The sequence below is a fragment of the Oncorhynchus gorbuscha genome, linkage group LG19 (genome assembly GCF_021184085.1).
Source record: "Oncorhynchus gorbuscha isolate QuinsamMale2020 ecotype Even-year linkage group LG19, OgorEven_v1.0, whole genome shotgun sequence".
Taxonomy (NCBI): Eukaryota; Metazoa; Chordata; class Actinopteri; order Salmoniformes; family Salmonidae; genus Oncorhynchus; species Oncorhynchus gorbuscha.
Genome location: NC_060191.1, coordinates 74,020,251 through 74,043,089, shown reverse-complemented (window position 1 = coordinate 74,043,089; position 22,839 = coordinate 74,020,251). Strand labels below are relative to the sequence as shown.

Genomic DNA, 22,839 nt, shown 5'->3' with positions numbered 1-22,839 from the left:
CAGTAGTTTTAGTTTCCCAAGGGAGTATGATGTGGAAGAGCCATTGGAATGAAAAGCTTCCTATGGACGCCTTTTTGTAGAAGAAAACGATTGCTACAGGTGGAGCACACCGCCTAGGCTGTTGCAGTGCCATATAGACAATAGCTCTGTGATCTATCTACTGGCGAGGCTAATTGTGCAGGGAAGACTCATTTCAATGTCGATATTATTAAGTCATATCGGAGATCCTCCGGCACTATATGTTGAGCAGTTTACATTAGCGTATTAATAGTAGTAATAGCCATATGTTTCTCAAAAGTAAATTAATAGGAGGGAGCCCGTTGTTAATTACAGTCGCTGTGACAATCTAATCCAGCAGTTTAAAAAGGCTACCCATTTTTTCCCCCAGATTTGTTCATAACGATAAGAGTACAATACTATCAGAAAAATGTAACTCCGCGATTACAGAATGTTAAAACTTCACATTAAGTTACCTTATAACTGAATAGCGACACTGTAGTTTCACAATAACAACAGGTGTTATGGGACTTTGCCTGAAGCACCCCCCAAATAATAGATTGACCAACATTGCTGACCAGTAGAGCCTATGAATATGAGGGTGTTGGTTGGATGCCTTTTAAAGTGATTATTTAAAAAAAATACGTGGAACATGGCTTATTCACTGCTATTAACAGATTTGGCATAAAAGGACCTGAAAGCCTATTTTGATTTTATTTTGTACGCTAATGATATCTCTTCCTGTTGTACATTAGGGGCAGCAGGTAGCCTAGTGGTTAGCCTCTTTGGGCTAGACGTGCTGCTAGCGACCCACCTTGACAACATCCCGTGAAATTGTAGAGAGCGGAAATCAAATTACAGAAATAAGAGTTCACATCTGCAAATTACAGAAATAATATTTAACATTATTAAAAATACAAGTGTCAAACATCAGTTAAAAGCTTATCTTCTTGTTAATCCAACCGCTGTGTCAGATTTAAAAAAGGCTTTACGGAGAAAGCACACCCATGCAATTATCTGATGACAGCGCCCAGCACACAAAAGCATTAAAGACATTTTCCAACCAGGCAGATGCGCCACGAAAGTCAGAAATGGCGCAAAAATAAATGTTTCACCTTTTGAAGATCTTCTTCTGTTGGCACTCCAAAAGGTCCCAGCTACATCACAAATGGTCCTTTTTGTTTGATAAAGTCCTTCTTTATATCCCCCAAAAACTCAGTTTAGCTGGTGCGCTTCATTCAATAATCCACCCAGTTTCCCTCCTTCAAAATTAATACAAAATGAATCCCAAACGCTACCAATAAACTTCCCCAAACAAGTCAAACAATGTTTATAATCAAACCTTAGGTACCCTAATACTTAAATAAACGATCAAATTTAAGACGGAGAGTTGTTATTGTCATTCCCGGAGATGAACAACAAAGTACACGCATTCACCAGAACGCGTAACAAACACTACAGCCAAAATGGGAGCCACAAATACAAATTCTAGCTCATTTTAAAAAGAAATAAAGCCTGGAACTCTTTCTAAATACTGTTGAGATCTAGTGGAAGCCCTGGGAACTGCAATCTGGGAGGTTTTCCCTTCATGTTAAAAACGACAGCCATAGGAATCAATGGTGGGCTGAATGATTGCCATATCAGTTCTGTTATACTCACAGACATTATTTGAACAGTTTTAGAAACTTTTGAGTTAAAAAAAAAATAAATCTACCAATTTTATATGCATATCCTAGCTTCTGGGCCTGAGTTACAGCCAGTTTACTTTGGGCACGCTTGTCATCCAGAGGTCAAAATACTGCCCCCTAGCCCACATGATTAAAACCTCTGGGCAAGTATCCTGCTTCTATTTAGAAGAAAATAGGGTTCATGTTAGCAGTAACTGCATAGAGTTACTATGAAATGAGGTTGAATAAAAGCATTTTTTTTCTCAGTTCCACATTGTGAGCAGTTTGCTTGGGAAGATTTTGTCATTTTATTTCTGAATACATTGTAGTTTTGCATAAAATAAATGCCAGTAAACCATTACTATTTCATTTGATTGAAGTGTAAAGAACACATCTGATTGTCCAGCTTTCAGGACACTATTTGTCAAACATGACAATTGGTAGGCTGAACTCATCAGTCAAACAGAGTTTTCTACAGCGTTTTGGGTCCCTGCCATATGAAATGAGACTTGGCATAATGATACGAATAATGGAACTATCATTACAGATGCTGAGAATAATGTAGGGCCAGAAGACTCTCTGGCTGTAGTTGAGATGTGACATCACCTCTTCCCAACACAGACCAGGCAGTCAGGGAAAGACTCGGTGGTGTACCTGGTGGGGTACTGACACAGACAGACAGAAGTAGAGACAGCAGCATGGCGCTCTGGGCTCTAGTCTTTGAAGATTGCCTCTGGTTATATTTACTGGTGTTTTTAAAACAGCAAAGATGAATAGTTAATATTTCCTGTTGATGTTAGGTTTCATAAAACCTAAATTGCCTGCTGTGCACCAAAGACAAGCTTGTTTTGAGGAATGTGTTTCAATGTCTGGTAGTGATGCAGTCATATGAATGTCCTTAGGGTGGTTTATTGTAGGATGAAATGCACAGTTGTGGCCAGTTTCCCAGACACTTTCCAAGGAGGTACTCATTGAGCTTTTTTAGCCTCGGACTAGACTTGATCTTCGTCCAGAGAAAACCTTCCCTCACGTACAGTTTGTTTCATTGAGTTCAATTCTTGACACTGATGAAGACCACTTTTTGTGGAGGTCTCTCTTTCTGTGCAGCCTAGGCCTTGTACTTGCCAGACAGACTGGTCTAGATCAGTTTGCCAACTTGGGAGACACTGATTGTCTCTGTGTAGCCTATTGCTATAGTCTGAGTGCATCCCAAATGGCACCCTATTCCCTATATAGGGCATTTGGAAAGTATTCAGACCCCTTCCCCTTTTCCACATTCTGTTTTGTTACAGCCTTATTCTAAAATTGATTTAAAATTTTAAAATAAATCCTCAACAATCTACTCACAATAATGACAAAGCAAAAACAGGTTTTAAGATATTTTTTTGTGTGTGTGTCATATATATAAAAAGATACTGTATTTACATAAGTATTCAGACCCTTTGCTATGAGACTCAAAATTGATCTCAGGTGCATCCTGTTTCCATTGATCATCCTTGAGACGTTTCTACAACTTGATTGGAGTCCACCTGTGGTAAAGTCAATTAATTGGACATGATTTGAAAAGGCACACACCTGTCTATATAAGGTCCCACAGTTGACAGTGTGTGTCAGAGCAAGAACCAAGACACGTGAGGTCGACGGAATTGTTGAGGATTGTGTCGAGGCACAGATCTGGTGAAGGGTACCGAAATATTTATGCAGCGTTGAAGGTTTGGAACAACCAAGACTCTTCCTTGAGCTGGCCACCCAGCCAAATGGAGCAATCGGGGGAGAAGGGCCTTGGTCAGAGAGGTGAGGAAGCCACTCCTCTGTAAAAGGCACATGACAGCCCCCTTGCAGTTTGCCATAAGGCACCCAAAGGACTCTCAGACCATAAGAAACAAGATTATCTGGTCTGATGAAACCAAGATTGAACTCTTTGACCTGAATGCCAAGCTGCACATCTGGAGGAAACCTGACACCATCCCTACGGTGAAGCATGGTGGTGGCACCATCCCTACGGTGAAGCATGGTGGTGGCAGGAGCATCATGTTTCAGCGGCAGGGACTGGGAGACTAGTCGGGATTGAGGGGAAAGATGAACGGAGCAAAGTACAGAGAGATCCTTGATGAAGGGATTAACGTGCCATTTGTGTATGAGGAGAGAGAATGCTTTGACCTTTGGGGCGGCAGGTAGCCTAATCAAATCAAATCAAATCAAATTTATTTATATAGCCCTTCGTACATCAGCTGATATCTCAAAGTGCTGTACAGAAACCCAGCCTAAAACCCCAAACAGCAAACAATGCAGGTGTAAAAGCACGGTGGCTAGGAAAAACTCCCTAGAAAGGCCAAAACCTAGGAAGAAACCTAGAGAGGAACCGGGCTATGTGGGGTGGCCAGTCCTCTTCTGGCTGTGCCGGGTAGAGATTATAACAGAAAATGACCAAGATGTTCAAATGTTCATAAATGACCAGCATGGTCAAATAATAATAAGGCAGAACAGTTGAAACTGGAGCAGCAGCACAGTCAGGTGGACTGGGGACAGCAAGGAGCCATCATGTCAGGTAGTCCTGGGGCACGGTCCTAGGGCTCAGGTCCTCCGAGAGAGAGAAAGAAAGAGAGAATTAGAGAGAGCATATGTGGGGTGGCCAGTCCTCTTCTGGCTGTGCCGGGTGGAGATTATAACAGAACGTGGCCAAGATGTTCAAATGTTCATAAATGACCAGCATGGTTGAATAATAGTAAGGCAGAACAGTTGAAACTGGAGCAGGAGCATGGCCAGGTGGACTGGGGACAGCAAGGAGTCCTCATGTCAGGTAGTCCTGGGACATGGTCCTAGGGCCCAGGCCAGTTGAAACTGGAGCAGCAGCATGGCCAGGTGGACTGGGGACAGCAAGGAGTCATCATGTCAGGTAGTCCTGGGGCATGGTTCTAGGGCTCAGGTCCTCCGAGAGAGAGAAAGAAGGAGAGAAGGAGAGAATTAGAGAACGCACACTTAGATTTACACAGGACACCGAATAGGACAGGAGAAGTACTCCAGATAAACAAACTGACCCTAGCCCCCGACACATAAACTACTGCAGCATAAATACTGGAGGCTGAGACAGGAGGGGTCAGGAGACACTGTGGCCCCATCCGAGGACACCCCCGGACAGGGCCAAACAGGAAGGATATAACCCCACCCACTTTGCCAAAGCACAGCCCCCACACCACTAGAGGGAAATCTTCAACCACCAACTTACCATCCTGAGACAAGGCCGAGTATAGCCCACAAAGATCTCCGACACGGTACAACCCAAGGGGGGAAACCCAGACAGGCCGACCACAACAGTGAATCAACCCACCCAGGTGACGCACCCCCCCCAGGGACGGCACGAGAGAGCCCCAGCAAGCCAGTGACTCAGCCCCGTAACAGGGTTAGAGGCAGAGAATCCCAGTGGAAAAAGGGGAACCGGCCAGGCAGAGACAGCAAGGGCGGTTCGTTGCTCCAGAGCCTTTCCGTTCACCTTCCCACTCCTGGGCCAGACTACACTCAATCATATGACCCACTGAAGAGATGAGTCTTCAGTAAAGACTTAAAGGTTGAGACCGAGTTTGCGTCTCTGACATGGGTAGGCAGACCGTTCCATAAAAATGGAGCTCTATAGGAGAAAGCCCTGCCTCCAGCTGTTTGCTTAGAAATTCTAGGGACAATTAGGAGGCCTGCGTCTTGTGACCGTAGCGTACGTATAGGTATGTACGGCAGGACCAAATCAGAGAGGTAGGTAGGAGCAAGCCCATGTAATGCTTTGTAGGTTAGCAGTAAAACCTTGAAATCAGCCCTTGCTTTGACAGGAAGCCAGTGTAGAGAGGCTAGCACTGGAGTAATATGATCAAATTTTTTGGTTCTAGTCAGGATTCTAGCAGCCGTATTTAGCACTAACTGAAGTTTATTTAGTGCTTTATCCGGGTAGCCGGAAAATAGAGCATTGCAGTAGTCTAACCTAGAAGTGACAAAAGCATGGATAAATTTTTCTGCATCATTTTTGGACAGAAAGTTTCTGATTTTTGCAATGTTACGTAGATGGAAAAAAGCTGTCCTCGAAATGGTCTTGATATGTTCTTCAAAAGAGAGATCAGGGTCCAGAGTAACGCCGAGGTCCTTCACAGTTTTATTTGAGACGACTGTACAACCATTAAGATTAATTGTCAGATTCAACAGAAGATCTCTTTGTTTCTTGGGACCTAGAACAAGCATCTCTGTTTTGTCCGAGTTTAATAGTAGAAAGTTTGCAGCCATCCACTTCCTTATGTCTGAAACACATGCTTCTAGCGAGGGCAATTTTGGTGCTTCACCATGTTTCATTGAAATGTACAGCTGTGTGTCATCCGCATAGCAGTGAAAGTTTACATTATGTTTTCGAATAACATCCCCAAGAGGTAAAATATATAGTGAAAACAATAGTGGTCCTAAAACAGAACCTTGAGGAACACCGAAATGTACAGTTGATTTGTCAGAGGACAAACCATTCACAGAGACAAACTGATATCTTTCCGACAGATAAGACCTAAACCAGGCCAGAACATGTCCGTGTAGACCAATTTGGGTTTCCAATCTCTCCAAAAGAATGTGGTGATCGATGGTATCAAAAGCAGCACTAAGGTCTAGGAGCACGAGGACAGATGCAGAGCCTCGGTCCGATGCCATCAAAATGTCATTTACCACCTTCACAAGTGCCGTCTCAGTGCTATGATGGGGTCTAAAACCAGACTGAAGCATTTCGTATACATTGTTTGTCTTCAGGAAGGCAGTGAGTTGCTGCGCAACAGCCTTCTCTAAAATCTTTGAGAGGAATGGAAGATTCGATATAGGCCGATAGTTTTTTATATTTTCTGGGTCAAGGTTTGGCTTTTTCAAGAGAGGCTTTATTACTGCCACTTTTAGTGAGTTTGGTACACATCCAGTGGATAGAGAGCCGTTTATTATGTTCAACATAGGAGGGCCAAGCACAGGAAGCAGCTCTTTCAGTAGTTTAGTTGGAATAGGGTCCAGTATACAGCTTGAAGGTTTAGAGGCCATGATTATTTTCATCATTGTGTCAAGAGATATAGTACTAAAACACTTGAGCGTCTCTCTTGATCCTAGGTCCTGGCAGAGTTGTGCAGACTCAGGACAACTGAGGTTTGGAGGAATACGCAGGTTTAAAGAGGAGTCCGTAATTTGCTTTCTAATAATCATAATCTTTTCCTCAAAGAAGTTCATGAATTTATCACTGCTAAAGTGCAAGTCATCCTCTCTTGGGGAATGCTGCTTTTTAGTTAGCTTTGCCACAGTATCAAAAAGGAATTTCGGATTGTTCTTATTTTCCTCAATTAAGTTAGAAAAATAGGACGATCGAGCAGCAGTAAGGGCTCTTCGGTACTGCACGGTACCATCCTTCCAAGCTAGTCGGAAGACTTCCAGTTTGGTGTGGCGCCATTTCCGTTCCAATTTTCTGGAAGCTTGCTTCAGAGCTCGGGTATTTTCTGTGTACCATGGAGCTAGTTTCTTATGAGACATTTTTTTAGTTTTTAGGGGTGCAACTGCATCTAGGGTATTGCGCAAGGTTAAATTGAGATCCTCAGTTAGGTGGTTAACGGATTTTTGTCCTCTGGCGTCCTTGGGTAGGCAGAGGGAGTCTGGAAGGGCATCAAGGAATCTTTGTGTTGTCTGTGAATTTATAGCACGACTTTTGATGTTCCTTGGTTGGGGTCTGAGCAGATTATTTGTTGCAATTGCAAACGTAATAAAATGGTGGTCTGATAGTCCAGGATTATGAGGAAAAACATTAAGATCCACAACATTTATTCCATGGGACAAAACTAGGTCCAGCGTATGACTGTGAGAGTGAGTGGGTCCAGAGACATGTTGGACAAAACCCACTGAGTCGATGATGGCTCCAAAAGCCTTTTGGAGTGGGTCTGTGGACTTTTCCATGTGAATATTAAAGTCACCAAAGATTAGAATATTATCTGCAATGACTACAAGGTCTGATAGGAATTCAGGGAACTCAGTGAGAAACGCTGTATATGGCCCAGGAGGCCTGTAAACAGTAGCTATAAAAAGTGATTGAGTAGGCTGCATAGATTTCATGACTAGAAGCTCAAAAGACGAAAACGTCATTTTTTTTTTTTTTTGTAAATTGAAATTTGCTATCGTAAATGTTAGCAACACCTCCGCCTTTGCGGGATGCACGGGGGATATGGTCACTAGTGTAGCCAGGAGGTGAGGCCTCATTTAACACAGTAAATTCATCAGGCTTAAGCCATGTTTCAGTCAGGCCAATCACATCAAGATTATGATCAGTGATTAGTTCATTGACTATAATTGCCTTTGAAGTAAGGGATCTAACATTAAGTAGCCCTATTTTGAGATGTGAGGTATCATGATCTCTTTCAGTAATGACAGGAATGGAGGTGGTCTTTATCCTAGTGAGATTGCTAAGGCGAACACCGCCATGTTTAGTTTTGCCCAACCCAGGTCGAGGCACAGACACGGTCTCAATGGTGATAGCTAAGCTGACTACACTAACTATGCTAGTGGCAGACTCCACTATGCTGGCAGGCTGGCTAATAGCCTGCTGCCTGGCCTGCACCCTATTTCATTGTGGAGCTAGAGGAGTTAGAGCCCTGTCTATGTTGGCAGATAAGATGAGAGCACCCCTCCAGCTAGGATGGAGTCCGTCACTCCTCAGCAGGTCAGGCTTGGTCCTGTTTGTGGGCGAGTCCCAGAAAGAGGGCCAATTATCTACAAATTCTATCTTTTGGGAGGGGCAGAAAACAGTTTTCAACCAGCGATTGAGTTGTGAGACTCTGCTGTAGAGCTCATCACTCCCCTAACTGGGAGGGGGCCAGAGACAATTACTCGATGCCGACACATCTTTCTAGCTGATATGCACGCAGAAGCTATGTTGCGCTTGGTGATCTCTGACTGTTTCATCCTAACATCGTTGGTGCCGACGTGGATAACAATATCTCTATACTCTCTACACTCGCCAGTTTTAGCTTTAGCCAGCACCATCTTCAGATTAGCCTTAACGTCGGTAGCCCTGCCCCGGGTAAACAGTGTATGATCGCTGGATGATTCGCTTTAAGTCTAATACTGCGGGTAATGGAGTCGCCAATGACTAGAGTTTTCAATTTGTCAGAGCTAATGGTGGGAAGCTTCGGCGTCTCAGACCCCGTAACGGGAGGAGTAGAGACCAGAGAAGACTCGGCCTCTGACACCGACCCGCTGCTTAATGGGGAGAACCGGTTGAAAGTTTCTGTCTGCTGAATGAGCGACACCGGTTGAGCGTTCCTACAGCATTTCCTTCCAGAAACCGTGAGAAAGTTGTCCGGCTGCGGGGACTGTGCCAGGGGATTTATACTACTATCTGTACTTACTGGTGGCACAGACGCTGTTTCATCCTTTCCTACACTGAAATTACCCTTGCCTAACGATTGCGTCTGAAGCTGGGCTTGCAGTACAGCTATCCTCGCCGTAAGGCGAGCACAGCGGCTGCAATTAGAAGGCATCATGTTAATGTTACTACTTAGCTTCGGCTGTTGGAGGTCCTGACGAATTGTGTCCAGATAAAGCGTCCGGAGTGAAAAAGTCGAGGAAAAAATAAATATATGAACGGTAATTAAAAAGTGAAACCCGTAAAGTTGTCAGGTAGCAAAATAGGTTGGCAACAAAACGCACAGCAATTTGAAAACAAGCCTGCAAGTTGTGACCGGAAATGACGTCTGTAATGACTAGTGGTTAGAGTGTAGAGGAGGCAGGTAGCCTAGTGTTTAGAGTGTAGAGGAGGCAGGTAGCCTAGTGGTTAGAGTGTAGAGGCGGTAGGTAGCCTAGTGGTTAGAGTGTAGAGGAGGCAGGTAGCCTAGTGGTTAGAGTGTAGAGGAGGCAGGTAGCCTAGTGGTTAGAGCGTAGAGGAGGCAGGTAGCCTAGTGGTTAGAGCGTAGAGGAGGCAGGTAGCCTAGTGGTTAGAGCGTAGAGGAGGCAGGTAGCCTAGTGGTTAGAGCGTAGAGGAGGCAGGTAGCCTAGTGGTTAGAGCGTAGAGGAGGCAGGTAGCCTAGTGGTTAGAGCGTAGAGGAGGCAGGTAGCCTAGTGGTTAGAGCGTAGAGGAGGCAGGTAGCCTAGTGGTTAGAGCGTAGAGGAGGCAGGTAGCCTAGTGGTTAGAGCGTAGAGGAGGCAGGTAGCCTAGTGGTTAGAGCGTAGAGGAGGCAGGTAGCCTAGTGGTTAGAGCGTAGAGGTGGCAGGTAGCCTAGTGGTTAGAGCGTTGAGGTGGCAGGTAGCCTAGTGGTTAGAGCGTTGGACTAGTAAACGAAAGGTTGGATCAAATCTCGAGCTGACATGGTACAAATCTGTCATTCTGCCCCTGAACAGATTTAGCCTAGTTAAATAAAGGTAAAAATAAAAAAAAGCTTTTAGAATTGGCAGTTCCCTTGACTTGTTCAATCTGTCTGAATTGAACGATCGGCAGACATAAGGAATGTATATTGATTACCTATCGCTCCCAATAACTCGATCACCATCTGGAAATGGAACTGTTATTACTGACGGCATTTATATATTCTCTTTCTGTTCCCCATTTTTTTTCTTCAAATCAATGCAATTATTTTGTACAATACACAGAATGTAATGTAATTGTATGTACTTTGTAAACTGTACTTTGTAAACTGTGGATAAAAGCGTCTGCTAAATGGCATATATTAACCTAAAATGTACTACAGGGTCTCTGTATACAGACATGTATTAACCCTTTTATTGCTGCATAAATGTTTGGGCGCCCAAAGACCAAATTCACATAGAAATAATAAATAAATAATAATAATAATAAATAATAATAAATAAGAAATAACTCATTTTATACAATGTTTCTGCCACCGTCTCTTCTGGAGAGCTTCTGGATATCAGGACAGCGATTAATAATAATAATAATAATATATGCCATTTAGCAGACGCTTTTATCCAAAGCGACTTACAGTCATGTGTGCATACATTCTACGTATTATTCACTAATTTTTTTTTTTCTTTCTTGAATGAGTCTGATGAAAAGGATTTACTTCAGACACCTGACAGGCCCAAATCACCGTCATTCGCATAAAGAAGAGAAGGAGATATTTGGGACACGAGGTTGGTTGGGGTACCTTGTAAGGATCCGATGGCGAGTGAGTCATCCCTCTCTACCAACAGTCCTATTAGCCAACGTGCACTCATTGGATAACAAAAAGAATGAGCTCCGATCAAGACTATCTTATCATCGGGAAATAAAAAATCTGTTATATCTTATGTCTCACAGAGTCGTGTGGCTGAACGATGACATGGATAACATACAGCTGGCTGGGTTTTCTGTCCAACAGCAAGACAGAACAGCTGCCTCCGGTAAAACAAGGGATGGCGGTCTGTGTCTATTTGTAAATAACAGCTGGTGCACAAAATCTAATATTAAGGAAGTCTCAAGGTTTTGCTTGCCTGAGGTAGAGTATCTCATGATAAGCTGTAGACCACACTATTTACCGAGAGCATTTTCATCTATATTTTTCGTATCTGTAACCACAAACCGATGCTGGCACGAAGACCGTACTCAATGAGCTGAATAAGGCCATAAGAAAACAGGAAAACGCTCATCCAGAGGCGGCGCCCCTAGTGGCCGGGGGCTTTAATGCAGGGAAACCTAAATCTGTTTTACCTCATTTCTACCAGCGTGTTAAAAATAAATAATTAATACATTAATAAATGTGCAACCGGAGGAAAAAAAACTGGACCATATTTACTCCACACACAGAGATGAGTACATAGCCTTCCATTTGCCAAATCTAACCATAACGCTATCCTCATGATTCTTGCTTATGAGCAAAAACTAAAGCAGGAAGTACCAGTGAATCGCTCAAAAAGGAAGTGGTCAGATGAAGCAGGTGCTAAGCTACAGGCCTGTTTTGCTAACACAGACTGGAATATGTTCCGGGATTCTTGCGACGGCATTGAGGAGGTCACCACATCAGTCACTGGCTTTATCAATAAGTGCATGAATTACAGGCAACGTCCGCACTGAGCTAAAGGGTAGATCTTCCGCTTTCAAGGAGCGGGACTCTAACCCGGACACTTATAAGAAATCCCGCTATGCCCTTCGACGAACCATCAAACAGGCAAAGCGTCAATACAGGACTAAGATTGAATCGTACTACATCGGCTCCGACGGTCGTCAGAAATCTATTACAGACTACAAAGGGAAGCACAGCCGTGAGCTGCCCAGTGACACGAGCCTACCATACGAGCTAAATCACTTCTATGCTCGCCTCGAGGCAAGCAACGCTGAAGTATGCATGAGAGCATCAGCTGTTTCGGACGACTGTCTGATCACGCTCTCCATAGCTGATGCGAATAAGACCTTTTTAAACAGGTCAACAGTCACAAGGCTGCAGGGCCAGATGGATTACCAGAATGTGTACACCGAGCATGCGCTGCTCAACTGGCACGTGTCTTCACTGACATTGTCAACCTGTCCCTGACAGAGTCTGTAATACCAAGATGTTTCAAGCTGACCACCGAGATCACCAAGGTAACCTGCCTAAATGACTACCGAACCGTAGCACTTAGGTCTGTAGCCATGAAGTGCTTTGATAGACTCGTCATGGCTCACATCAACACCATTATCCCAGAAACACTAGACCCACTCCAATTTGTATACCGCCCAACAGACCCACAGATGATGCAGTTTCTGTTGCACTCCACACTGCCCTTTCCTACATGGACAAAAGGAGCACCTACGTGAGAATGCTATTCATTGACAACAGCTCAGCGTTCAACACCATAGTGTCCTCAAAGCTCATCACTAAGCTAAGGATCCTGGGACTAAACATCTCCCTCTGCAACTGGATCCTGGACTTCCTGACGGGCCATCCTCAGGTGGTAAGGTAAGGTAAGGTTAGGTAACAACCCATCTGCCACGCTGATCCTCAACACGGGGGCCCCTCAGGGGTACATACTCAGTCCCCTCCTGTACTCCGTGTTCACCCATGACTGCATGGCCAAGCACGACTCCCAACACCATTAAGTTTGCCGAAGACACAACAGTGGTAGGCCTGATCACCGACAACGATGAGACAGACTATAGGGAGGAGATCAGAGACCTGACAGTGTGGTGCCAGGATAACAACATCTCCCTCAAAATGATCAAGACAAAGGAGATGATTGTGGACTACAGGAAAATGAGAACTGAACACTTAATTCTCATTAATGGGGCTGTAGTGAAGCAGGTTGAGAGCTCCTTGATGTCCACATCACCAACAAACTAGAATGTTTCAAACACACCAAGACAGTCGGGAAGAGGGCAGGAAAATGCCTATGGATCGTCAAATCCTTAAGAAGTTCTACAGCTGCACCATCGAGGTTGCGTCACTGGCTGGTATGCAACTGCTCAGCCTCCAACCGCAAGGCACGACAGAGGGTGGTGCGTACAGCCCAGTTCATCACTGGGGCCAAGCTTCCTGCCATCCAGGACCCCGAACACCGCCTGGTAAAGAGGAAGGCCCAAACAATTGTCAACGACTCCAGCCACCTTAGTCATAGGATGTTGTCTCTGCAAGCCGTACCGGAGCGCCAAGTCTAGGTCCAGAAGACTTCATAAACAGCTTCTTCCCCCAAGCCATAAGACTCCTGAACAGCTCATGAAATGGCTACCCAGACTATTTGTATTGCCCCCCCCCCTTATGCTGCTGCTACTCCCTATCATCTATGCATAGTCACTTTAACTCTTCCTACGTGTACATTTGACCTAAATTACCTCAACTAACCGGTGCCCCCGCACATTGACTCTGTACCTGTACCCCCTCAATATAGACTCATTACTAACCGGTGCCCCCGCACGTTGACTCTGTACCGGTACCCCCTCAATATAGCCTCATTACTAACCGGTGCCCCTGCACGTTGACTCTGTACCGGTACCCCCTCAATATAGCCTCATTACTAACCGGTGCCCCTGCACGTTGACTCTGTACCGGTACCCCCTCAATATAGCCTCATTACTAACCGGTGCCCCTGCACGTTGACTCTGTACCGGTACCCCCTCAATATAGCCTCATTACTAACCAGTGCCCCTGCACGTTGACTCTGTACCGGTACCCCCTCAATATAGCCTCATTACTAACCGGTGCCCCTGCACGTTGACTCTGTACCGGTACCCCCTCAATATAGCCTCATTACTAACCGGTGCCCCTGCACGTTGACTCTGTACCGGTACCCCCTCAATATAGCCTCATTACTAACCGGTGCCCCTGCACGTTGACTCTGTACCGGTACCCACTCAATATAGCCTCACTATTTGTTATTTTACTGCTGCTCTTTAATCATTTGTTTCTTTTATTTTGTATTTTTTACTTTACACTTATTTTTTTCTAAACTGCATTGTTGTTTAAGTGCTTGTAAGTAAGCATTTCACTGTGAGGTCTACTACACCTGTTGTATTCAGCATTTCACTGTGAGGTCTACTACACCTGTTGTATTCAGCATTTCACTGTGAGGTCTACTACACCTGTTGTATTCAGCATTTCACTGTGAGGTCTACTACACCTGTTGTATTCAGCATTTCACTGTGAGGTCTACTACACCTGTTGTATTCAGCATTTCACTGTGAGGTCTACTACACCTGTTGTATTCAGCATTTCACTGTGAGGTCTACTACACCTGTTGTATTCAGCATTTCACTGTGAGGTCTACTACACCTGTTGTATTCAGCATTTCACTGTGAGGTCTACTACACCTGTTGTATTCAGCATTTCACTGTGAGGTCTACTACACCTGTTGTATTCAGCATTTCACTGTTAGGTCTACTACACCTGTTGTATTCAGCATTTCACTGTCAAGGTCTACTACACCTGTTGTATTCAGCATTTCACTGCATTTCAAGGTCTACTACACCTGTTGTATTCAGCATTTCACTGTAAGGTCTACTACACCTGTTGTATTCAGCATTTCAGCATTTCACTGTAAGGTCTACTACACCTGTTGTATTCAGTCTACTACACCTGTTGTATTCAGCATTTCACTGTAAGGTCTACTACACCTGTTGTATTTAGCATTTCACTGTAAGGTCTACTACACCTGTTGTATTCAGCATTTCACTGTGAGGTCTACTACACCTGTTGTATTCAGCATTTCACTGTAAGGTCTACTACACCTGTTGTATTCAGCATTTCACTGTGAAGTCTACTGTACACCTGTTGTATTCAGCATTTCACTGTGAAGTCTACTACACCTGTTGTATTCAGCATTTCACTGTGAAGTCTACTACACCTGTTGTATTCAGCATTTCACTGTGAAGTCTACTACACCTGTTGTATTCAGCATTTCACTGTGAAGTCTACTACACCTGTTGTATTCAGCATTTCACTGTGAAGTCTACTACACCTGTTGTATTCAGCATTTCACTGTGAAGTCTACTACACCTGTTGTATTCAGCATTTCACTGTGAAGTCTACTACACCTGAATTGAGATGTTACTGCCTACATTTTAAAATGAATTAAATTGAGATGCTGATCCACCGATCTACAGCTCGATCAACAATGACAGGCCCATTACTGTTGATAAGTTAGGGATGTCTGGCGTAAGCGGATTTCTGCCACCTGTAATGGTTTGTAGCTGATACATCACTAGATGGGCAATATATTGAAAGCTTTTAAATTAAAATGTATTGATCTCGTTGGGAAAAGACCATGAAATGCTTAGTCGCTGTGAACAGAGTAAACAGAATCCCAGTTCCAAGACTTTTAAATTATGAATATTTTCGTTCTGCTAAAGGCTACTCTTGGACTAAGTTATGTAGTAGAAACTCTCAGAACATGTCCCAAATGGCATCCTAATCCCTATATAGTGCACAATTGATAGAGGAATTCTAAATTCCTGTATGTTTTATTGCCAAAACCAATTAGCACTAATTGTCTAATTCATTAATGAGTAGTAAGTTCATTAATTATGCATGAAGTAGATTGAGACCAGTCTTAAAAGCCAAAGGTAAACAGCGTTTATTACAAGAGAGTACTAAACGCATACACACATTTCCACAGGTTATAAACTGAAAATGATGTCAGCGTTTTCCAAACGTTCCATTTCACAAGCAGAGGGCCCCTCTAGCTCTTGAGCCTCTTGCGTTATCAGCACGAAGTCAAGGCCAGTCAGCATAAATCAACATTCCAGACAATCTGGAGATGGCCCGTTCCCACCACCTGGAGATTTGTACAACTGCATGAACTAAGGAACAGACCTTAATTGTTACTAAACTCCTGACTACATTATATACAATTGGGAAAGGGAGCAAGAGAGAAAATTCACATGTACAGTACATTATAGCATTTGGACTAGTCAGTTCTGATTGGAATGTATACATAATTAGTCATTTCAACCATAATTTCCTCTATCAACTACTTTTGACCGGAACCCAATGGGGCCCAATGGTGCACTGTGAGGAATTAGGGTGCCATTTTGGAACACAGTCTTCATCTATGTCTCAGTCAGAAGTGGCATGACAGGTGTCAACGACCTCAGTATCACACACACACACACACACACACACACACACACACACACACACACACACACACACACACACACACACACACACACACACACACACACACACACACACACACACACACACACACACACACACACACACACACACACTCGTCCAGCCATTCTGGTGCTGTATCACTCCTTGTGCGTCCCAAATTGCACCTTGTTTCCTAGAGCAGGGATGGGAAATATATATTTTTATATTGGTAAATTAGTGGCTAGTGGCTAGCTATCTAATCTTGTAGTAGTCACGGTCAAATTATCGACCAGTCGAGCTCTGCTCCCCAACCCCAGCCGGATGGGCCCAGACGTTATACATCAGGTTAGGGCCTGTTTCTTCATCAATAACTAGGGTACAGGTAGGGCCTGTTTCTTCATCAATAACTAGGGTACAGGTAGGGCCTGTTTCTTCATCAATAACTAGGGTACAGGTAGGGTCTGTTTCTTCATCAATAACTAGGGTACAGGTAGGGCCTGTTTCTTCATCAATAGCCAGGGTACAGGTAGGGCCTGTTTCTTCATCAATAACTAGGTTACAGGTAGGGCCTGTTTCTTCATCAATAACTAGGGCCGGGTAGGGCCTGTTTCTTCATCAATAACTAGGGTACAGGTAGGGCCTGTTTCTTCATCAATAGCCAGGGTACAGGTAGGGCCTGTTTCTTCATCAATAACTAGGTTACAGGTAGGGCCTGTTTCTTCATCAATAACTAGGGCCGGGTAGGGCCTGTTTCTTCATCAATAACTAGGGCCAGGTAGGGCCTGTTTCTTCATCAATAGCCAGGGTACAGGTAGGGCCTGTTTCTTCATCAATAACTAGGGTACAGGTAGGGTCTGTTTCTTCATCAATAGCCAGGGTACAGGTAGGGTCTGTTTCTTCATCAATAACTAGGGTACAGGTAGGGTCTGTTTCTTCATCAATAACTAGTGTCCAGGTAGGGCCTGTTTCTTCATCAATAACTAGGTTACACGTAGGGCTCTGGTATGACTAAATTGATCACTAACATTTTGAAGCTGAGCCATTTGCTCGTGTTCTGCTGGTGTCAGACGTGCTTCAACCTTGTCAAATATAAAATAGATATTATATATTTTTTTAATGATGTTCCTTGAGTTTTTCCTGAGTTTGTGACGAAAAGTAGCTAACAGCTAGCTGCTCTCGTGTTTCTTCATTAAGCATGGCAGCTCAAGCAGAGCCGTTGAAATGGATATTCAGTCAGAACGCCATGAGCAGAGCGCATGCAGAGCGAGCAGAGAGTGGGAGCGAGTGACCGACAAGAGAGGTACAGCTAATGGATTTACTAACAGAGGAAAGTATTTATGATTTGGGGCCTTAAATCTGACCGAGGCAATCGGGTTAGTCACTCAGATATCATGTTAAAAACTGCAAACGTTTCTCTTCACCCTATGTCAAAATGTGTAGAATTACATTAAATTGGATGTAAAACCGCAACATTTTCTCTACACCCAATGGCAAAATGTAATGGTAATGATGATCAAATCAAATGTATTTATATAGCCCTTCTTACATCAGCTGATATCTCAATGTACTGTAAAGAAACCCAGCCTAAAAACCCAAACAGCAAGCAATGCAGGTGTAGAAGCACGGTAGCTAGGAAAAACTAGAAAAGCCAAAACCTAGAGAGGAACCAGGCTATGTGGGGTGGCCAGTCCTCTTCTGGCTGGTGGAGATTATAACAGAACATGACCAAGATGTTTAAATGTTCATAAATCACCAGCATGGTCAAATAATAATAATCACAGGCAGAACAGTTGAAACTGGAGCAGCAGCACGGCCAGGTGGACTGGGGACAGCAAGGAGTAATCATGTCAGGTAGTCCTGAGGCATGGTCCTAGGGCTCAGGTCCTCCGAGAGAGAGAAAGAAAGAAAGAGAGAATTAGAGAGAGCATACTTAAATTCACACAGGACACCGGATAGGACAGGAGAAGTACTCCAGATATAACAAACTGACCCTAGCCCCCCGACACATAAACTACTGCAGCATAAATACTGGAGGCTGAGACAGGAGGGGTCAGGAGACACTGTGGCCCCATCCGATGACATCCCCTGGACAGGGCCAAACAGGAAGGATATAACCCCACCCACTTTGCCAAAGCACAGCCCCCACACCACTAGAGGGATATCTTCAACCACCAACTTACCATCCTGAGACAAGCCCGAGTATAGCCCACAAAGATCTCCGCCACGGCACAACCCAAGGTGGGGGGGCGCCAACCCAGACAGGAAGATCACATCAGTGACTCAACCCACTCAAGTGATGCACCCCTCCTAGGGACGGTATGAAAGAGCCCTAGTAAGCCAGTGACTCAGCCCCTGTAATAGGGTTAGAGGCAGAGAATCCCAGTGGAAAGAGGGGAACCGGCCAGGCAGAGACAGCAAGGGCGGTTCGTTGCTCCAGAGCCTTTCCGTTCACCTTCACACTCCTGGGCCAGACTACACTCAATGTGGTGGTAATGATCATGATGGTGGTGGTGATTATGATGGTGAGGATAGTGGTGGTGGTGATGATGATGATGAGGATAGTGGTGGTGGTAATGATGATGATAGTGGTGGTGGTAATGATGATGATGGTGATGATAGTGCTGGTGGTGGTGGTGGTAATGATGATGGTGGTGGTGGTAATGATGGTGATGGCGGTTATGGTGATGATGATGATGGTGATGATAGTGCTGGTGGTGGTGGTGGTAATGATGATGGTGGTGGTGGTAATGATGGTGATGGCGGTTATGGTGATGATGATGGTGGTGGTGGTAATGATGGTGATGGCGGTTATGGTGATGATGATGGTGGTGGTGGTGATGGTAATGATGATGGTGGTGGTGGTAATGATGGTGATGGCGGTTATGATGATGAGGATAGTGGTGGTGATGATCGTGGTGATGATGATGATAGTGGTGGTGGTAATGATGATGATGGTGATGATAGTGGTGGTGGTAATGATGATGGTGATGGTAATGATGGTGGTGATGGTAATGATGATGGTGGTGGTGGTAATGATGATGGTGATGGTGGTGATGGTGGTAATGATGATGGTGATGGTAATGATGGTGGTGATGGTAATGATGATGGTGGTGGTGGTAATGATGGTGATGGCGGTTATGGTGATGGTGGTGGTGATGGTAATGATGGTGATGGTGGTAATTATGGTGATGGTAATGATGATGGTGGTGGTGGTGGTGATGATGATGGTGATGGTGGTGATGAGGTAGGCAAGTTGAGAACAAGTTCTCATTTACAATTGCGACCTGGCCAAGATAAAGCAAAGCAGTTCGACAGATACAACGACACAGAGTTACACATGGAGTAAAACAAACATACAGTATAAACCAGTCTATATACAATGTGAGCAAATGAGGTGAGAAGGGAGGTAAAGGCAAAAAAGGCCATGGTGGCAAAGTAAATACAATATAGCAAGTAAAACACTGGAATGGTAGTTTTGCAATGGAAGAAAGTGCAAAGTAGAAATAAAAATAATGGGGTGCAAAGGAGCAAAATAAATAAATAAATTAAATACAGTTGGGAAAGAGGTAGTTGCTTGGGCTAAATTATAGGTGGGCTATGTACAGGTGCAGTAATCTGTAAGATGCTCTGACAGTTGGTGCTTAAAGCTAGTGAGGGAGATAAGTGTTTCCAGTTGCAGAGATTTTTGTAGTTCGTTCCAGTCATTGGCAGCAGAGAACTGGAAGGAGAGGCAGCCAAAGAAAGAATTGGTTTTGGGGGTGACTAGAGAGATATACCTGCTGGAGCGTGTGCTACAGGTGAGAGATGCTATGGTGACCAGCGAGCTGAGATAAGGGGGGACTTTACCTAGCAGAGTCTTGTAGATGACATGGAGCCAGTGGGTTTGGCGATGAGTATGAAGCGAAGGCCAGCCAACGAGAGCATACAGGTCGCAATGGTGGGTAGTATATGGGGCTTTGGTGACAAAACGGATTGCACTGTGATAGACTGCATACAATTTGTTGAGTAGGGTATTGGAGGCTATTTTGTAAATGACATCGCCAAAGTCGAGGATTGGTAGGATGGTCAGTTTTACAAGGGTATGTTTGGCAGCATGAGTGAAGGATGCTTTGTTGCGAAATAGGAAGCCAATTCTAGATTTAACCTTGGATTGGAGATGTTTGATATGGGTCTGGAAGGAGAGTTTACAGTCTAACCAGACACCTAAGTATTTGTAGTTGTCCACGTATTCTAAGTCAGAGCCGTCCAGAGTAGTGATGTTGGACAGGCGGGTAGGTGCAGGTAGCGATCGGTTGAAGAGCATGCATTTAGTTTTACTTGTATTTAAGAGCAATTGGAGGCCACGGAAGGAGAGTTGTATGGCTTTGAAGCTTGCCTGGAGGTTAGTTAACACAGTGTCCAAAGAAAGGCCGGAAGTATACAGAATGGTGTCGTCTGTGAAGAGGTGGATCAGAGACTCACCAGCAGCAAGAGCGACCTCATTGATGTATACAGAGAAGAGTCGGTCCAAGAATTGAACTCTGTGGCACCCCCATAGAGACTGCCAGAGGTCCGGACAGCAGACCCTCCGATTTGACACACTGAACTCTATCAGAGAAGTAGTTGGTGAACCAGGCGAGGCAATCATTTGAGAAACCAAGGCTGTCGAGTCTGCCGATGAGGATGTGGTGATTGACAGAGTCTAAAGCCTTGGCCAGATCAATGAATACGGCTGCACAGTAATGTTTCTTATCTATGGTGGTTAAGATATCGTTTAGGACCTTGAGCGTGGCTGAGGTGCACCCATGACCAGCACTGAAACCAGATTGCATAGCAGAGAAGGTATGGTGAGATTCGAAATGGTCGGTAATCTGTTTGTTGACTTGGCTTTCGAAGACCTTAGAAAGGCATGGTAGGATAGATATAGGTCTGTAGCAGTTTGGGTCTAGAGTGTCCCCCCCTTTGAAGAGCGGAATGACCGCAGCTGCTTTCCAATCTTTGGGAAAGGGGTGGCAACAATTTCGGCAGATAATTTTAGAAAGAAAGGGTCCAGATTGTCTAGCCCGTCTGATTTGTAGGGGTCCAGAATTTTCAGCTCTTTCAGAACATCAGCTGAATGGATTTGGGAGAAGGAGAAATGGGGAAGGCTTGGGCGAGTTGCTGTTGGGGGTGCAGTGCTGTTGACCGGGATAGGAGTAGCCAGGTGGAAAGCATGGCCAGCCGTAGAAAAATGCTTATTGAAATTGTTCAATTATGGTGGATTTATCAGTGGTGACAGTGTTTCCTATCTTCAGTGCAGTGGGCAGCTGGGAGGAGGTGTTCTTATTCTCCATGGACTTTACAGTGTCCCAGAACCTTTTTGAGTTAATTTCTGCTTGAAAAAGCTAGCCTTTGCTTTTCGAACTGCCTGTGTATAACGGTTTCTAGCTTCCCTGAACAGCTGCATATCACGGGGGCTGTTCGATGCTAATGCAGAACGCCATAGGATGTTTTTTGTGTTGGTTAAGGGCAGTCAGGTCTGGGGAGAACCAAGGGCTATATCTGTTCCTGGTTCTAAATTTCTTGAATGTGGCATGTTTATTTAAGATGGTTAGCAAGGCATTTAAAAAAATATCCAGGCATCCTCTACTGATGGGATGAGATCAATATCCTTCCAGGATACCCCGGCCAGGTCGATTAGAAAGGCCTGCTCGCTGAAGTGTTTCAGGGAGCGTTTTACAGTGATGAGTGGAGGTCGTTTGACCGCTGACCCATTACGGATGCAGGCAATGAGGCAGTGATCGCTGAGATCTTGGTTGAAGACAGCAGAGGTGTATTTAGAGGGGAAGTTGGTTAGGATGATATCTGTGAGGGTGCCCATGGTTACGGATTTGGGGTGGTACCTGGTAGGTTCATTGATAATTTGTGTGAGATTGAGGGCATCAAGTTTAGATTGTAGGATGGCTGGGGTGTTAAGCATGTTCCAGTTTAGGTCGCCTAGCAGCACGAGCTCTGAAGATAGATGGGTTCACATATAGTGTCCAGAGCACAGCTGGGGGCAGTTTTTAGAGAGGTGGATTTTTAAAAGTAGAAGTTCAAATTGTTTGGGTACAGACCTGGATAGTAGGACAGAACTCTGCAGGCTATCTTTGCAGTAGATTGCAACACCGCCCCCTTTGGCAGTTCTATCTTTTCTGAAAATGTTGTAGTTTGGAATTAAAATTTCTGAATTTTTGGTGGTCTTCCTAAGCCAGGATTCAGACACAGCTAGAACATCCGGGTTGGCAGAGTGTGTTAAAGCAGTGAATATAACAAACTTAGGGAGGAGGCTTCTAATGTTAACATGCATGAAACCAAGGCTATTACGGTTACAGAAGTCATCAAAAGAGAGCGCCTGGGGAATAGGAGTGGAGCGAGGCACTGCAGGGCCTGGATTCACCTCTACATCGCCAGAGGAACATAGGAGGAGAAGAATAAGGGTACGACTAAAAGCAATAAGAATTGGTCGTCTATAACGTCTGGAACAGAGAGTAAAAGGAGGTTTCTGGAGGCGATAAAATAGCTTCAAGGTATAATGTACAGACAAAGGTATGGTAGGATGTGAATACAGTGGAGGTAAACCTAGGTATTGAGTGATGAAGAGAGGGATATTGTCTCTAGAAACATCATTGAAACCAGGA

At 44.5% G+C, this 22,839-nt stretch overlaps 1 protein-coding gene across 2 annotated transcripts in view; it reads left to right on the top strand.

The window, feature by feature from the left end:
• LOC124005040 (small G protein signaling modulator 2-like) overlaps positions 1–22,839 on the top strand; it is a 136,156-nt gene that overhangs the window by 600 nt on the left and 112,717 nt on the right. The window lies entirely within an intron of this gene.